Genomic DNA, 4,511 nt, shown 5'->3' with positions numbered 1-4,511 from the left:
AAATCATCCTGTAAGTTGATAATTTATGAAGCTTTCTGCATTATTGAATAATCCATTGGCTTTAAAGCATATAAGCTAAGCTCTCTTACTTTCAAGAAAACTGGAGTGTAATTGTTATGTGAGATAACCTGTATTTCAGAAAATTTATTGGACTGGAATGCTTTAGTCTGCTTACGTACAGATTTAATGCTTAGTGTCTTCAAAAAGTCTTTTAAAATATTTTAATCTCACATTAATGTATATTTATGTTTAAATTATTTGAACATTATTTAAACATTTTTAAAGGTAAGTTGAATTTGTTTTGTGTGCGTGTGCACACACACACCAATTCCATACTATTAGATTAAAATTCCTTCAATATTAATGGATTCTCTTCTATGTTATTGCTTGAAAGACAAGCAAATTTCTGAATGGGGTATGCTATTCTGCTCCCTTAAACTATCTTTACTTTGCATTTACTTCTCGTGACTGAACAATTTAAAGTTAGTACTAAAATAGTTCTATTCACACAGAGAGCTTTTTAAAGGAGAGCAATGAGTATACATTCTTTTTACTGATTACATACTGTTTCATCCTCAAAATTCCCACGAAATGACCTCTTCCAAAGGCTTGGTGAAAAACTGAATGCCGAGGACAGGGTGTCTACCAATATTAGACTGTAGTAGATCTCCAGAAGTGTCTGGTGAATAAGTTGATGTTTCCTACTAGAGAACATGTCGTTTTTATTACCTCTCACTAAAATTCCAGTGCTGAGACCATAGAAAGCCCTTAATAAAAATGTGTGGCATGATAAATAACATTCCAAGTTCAGTTATGAGCTGAGTTTCTCTGAATATCTGAGGCACAGTACGGTAGCCGTTAGGCTAATTAGGGGCCAAAATTATTGCTAATTTAAAATTCTTATGTTTTTGACTTTTTAAAGCTGAAGGAAGATGGGCTAAAATTGAACGCTCTGCCTAAGAGGTCAAGGACAGACACCACTTAATCAGGCACAAGTGGCAGAGGAGTTGAGGAAAGCCATTTAATATTCCTCTTCTTCCACCACCAATCACATTTAAAAACAGAAGAGGTTTATCAACATCTCTGACCCAAGGGGATCAGATGGGTAGAGCATTCTACTCCAGAAAACCTAGGTTGTTTTAAGAATTTTTTTTTTCTGTTTCTGACTAACTAGACTTGACTACTGTCCTTAGCCAAGATGTTTGCATGTAACTCAAAGCGCTACAACAAGATGTGCAACCCACCTAGTCATTAATGTAAGTGGTGGCTTCTCACTTACCAGAGAACTTCACTGGCACCCAGATCAAGGTCAGAGAATGGGACGTTCCATACTAGTGGAGACATGCACATCCAGTGAGCATAGCATTCTTGGGTGGCCCACACTTTCCTACCACTGACAATATAGTCATCACTTTCTTCACATCTGTTATCTTGATATCTGCTGAAAAAGTAAATCAGGGGAAATGGAAGCTTCATTTTTTATCTTTCAGAACAGGCAGTCCATTTTCATCCATGAAAGGCAAGTGATAAATATTAGCAACTTAGTAACTCTTCTCTTTAAGTCTACCTTGAATTTTCAGAGCTAAAAATTTCTGGTCTGTTCACAGGATTACAGAATTTATAGTGATTTGTAAAATGAGAATTCCAACATATATCTAATATTCCCAAAGTGAAAATTGAGAAAATGGAAATGAGGCAAGTTTTGAAAGAGATAATGAATGAAAATTCTCCAGAAATTGAAAAAAATTACTGAGTTCTCAGATCGATATGCCACACTACAATGCAAACAGGTTATAAAGGAAAGAAAAGAAGCAAAGCCCCACAGCTAGGCACAACATATTAACAGTGCAAACATTAAAGATGAAGAACTCTTAAATGTATTTCTTTAGTAAGAGGACAATTGTACATAGAATGAAGAAGATGAACATGAGGAGAACATTTTAAAGAAAAAAAAGTACCTTGAGGGCTTCCCTGGTGGCGCAGTGGTTGAGAGTCCGCCTGCCGATGCAGGGGACACGGGTTCGTGCCCTGGTCCGGGAAGATCCCACATACCGTGGAGTGGCTGGGCCCGTGAGCCATGGCCGCGGAGCCTGCGCATCCGGAGCCTGTGCTCCACAACGGGAGAGGCCACAACAGTGAGAGGCCCGCATACCACAAAAAAAACAAAAAAACAAAAAAAGGCATGTTTCATTTTTAACTAGGTAACTTACCTCTTGGGAGTATGATATTGATGATATTTTTAGTCTATACACTGATATTACTTTCCTTTGAGCTATAAGTAGCAGCTGATTAGGGACATGCTGATCTGATTCATCATTTGAACATCCTTCTGGGTCATACATAAACATAAAACAGACAACTTATATTTGCTAAAGTAATTTAAAAGGCTCACATCATCATAGAGGTCTAGAGGAAGAAACTGGATGCTATTCCAAAAGGTCTCACTTTGCTGAAGGAGAGAAAAAAAAAGAAAACAGAATTATATACATGTATGTATATATTCTATTACATAAAATATTCTGATTCTACGTACACCTGCAACTGCACTTAAATTTCCTTTCACTCATTCATTCAGGGACATCATCATGTCAAGAGAGATTTAAACTTCAGTAATGGAAAAAATAAATAAAAACTTTCTCAATCTTAAATGGAAGGAAGATGCAATCAAGTAAATGTTTATTTTCCAAAGGGCCCAAATGTAAAAATATTGATCACGATTCCTACAGGCAACACAGTGGGATTTTTGTCATATAGAAGACTTTTTCTTGTTCCACAAACTATGAGGTCTAATAGTTTCTTTCTGAGAGGAGGGAACACAGGAAGGTGCTACCTGTAAAGTCTTCTATAAGCCTGGATAATGTAAGATGATGACTTCACTTCTGCTGTTTTTTAAAAAAAGAAAAAAATGCCTTATAAGTAGATTCTCAGTCCATCTTTATGAATTTGGGATTCATAAGGGAAGAGGATGTTTTTTCCTTAACTAAGGAATGTTTTTTTCAGAGAAGAGAATGTTTTTTCCTTAATTAAGGAAGAATTCATTGTTTACAGGCTCTGGTACTCTATCTAAAGAACACAGGGGCTCTCTCTCCTTCAACCTCTCCCTAATTGCCATTCAGCAGCTATTAAACTTCTGTACAGTTCCTATTCATGCAACTGCCCTTTCTGCTTACTTGCAGCTATTTTATGTTACTTACACATAAGGATTTTACAATACAACTAAAAAAAATAATAGGCACACAGAAATAACTGGTTAAGATCTGTTTGGGATAGAGGGGGAATATAGCTTTTATTAAAATGTTTTAAATGGCTAGATGAATGTCTCTGAGTTTAATAGTATCCAGTGAAGCTTATTATCTAGAATAAATTGTTTCTTAAAAGTTAAGAACTATAAAATATGTGGGAAATTGATACAACTTTTTAATTCATAGGATAAATACGTTTAATAAGTAGAATATCAACCTTTAAAAAATGTAAGTCTATAACTACATAAACTGCAGAAAAGATGTCATTAAGAAAAATAAAAGCCACATAAATTTTTATTCTACAAGAATTAAAGTAGTTAATTTTAAGTTATTATTTCTGACCCCTGCCTGCTTCTTTTATTACAAGAAACAGTAAAAATACTTTTTTTTTTTTTTAAAGCTAATGGTTGTGAAATGGATTTTAGGGGCAATGTGATCCAAACCACCATTTAAAAAGTGATAAAACTATGAGATCATCACATGAGTTGAATTGCCTAACGTCTCAGAGGTCGGTGGTAGCAAAGTTGAAGCTAGATCTGGTTACCTTTTAATCAAGTGTTTTGTCCATATCACCAACTAGACTCCCCCTCAAATGTGTTTGCTTTTCAACCACTTTTGTCATGTGAATGTCACTCAAAAGAAACAGAGTTGACAGCAAGTTTCTTTGTTGGTTTTAAAACATCTAAATATATACATCAGGCAAGAAAGACTTGCTTATGCTACCGTAACAAACCACAGAAACTTCTCAGTGGCTTAAAGGCCAAAGTCTATTTCTTGCTCTTTGCCACATGCCCATGGCCGGTTGTCTAGGGACCTCTGCTCTGTGTTATCCTCTGTGCTTACATTGAGGGAGGTCCCATCTCTGAGCTTCATAATTACTGAGGGAAGAAAACTGGAATGCGGCAGACAGTGCTTTATGCTTTATGCTTTTGTCCAGCAGTGACATGTGACATTATGATCACACTTCACTGCCAAATCCCATCTCACGGCCACCCAAATATCAGAAGGAAGAAAGGGAAGCCTTCCTATGTGCCTAGAAAGAGAGAAAATTATTTGGTGATTTGGTGAGCAGCATTAATGACTAATATATATATATATATGTAAAACAGCTATCTATTCTTTTGAGCTTTGCAGGCAAAATATTCACTTCATCATACATTCACTGAATAATGAATATTCATATATCTGCAAAAATGCTACTGGAAGACAGAAGGCTAATGAAATTTGATATCTGATTACACCTACCTGCTCTGTGAAATATACTACTAA

Source organism: Grampus griseus (genome assembly GCF_964374135.1).
Source record: "Grampus griseus genome assembly, chromosome: 9".
Lineage (NCBI taxonomy): Eukaryota > Metazoa > Chordata > Mammalia > Artiodactyla > Delphinidae > Grampus > Grampus griseus.
The sequence above is the reverse complement of the archived record's forward strand: the minus strand, read 5'-3'. Positions refer to the sequence as shown.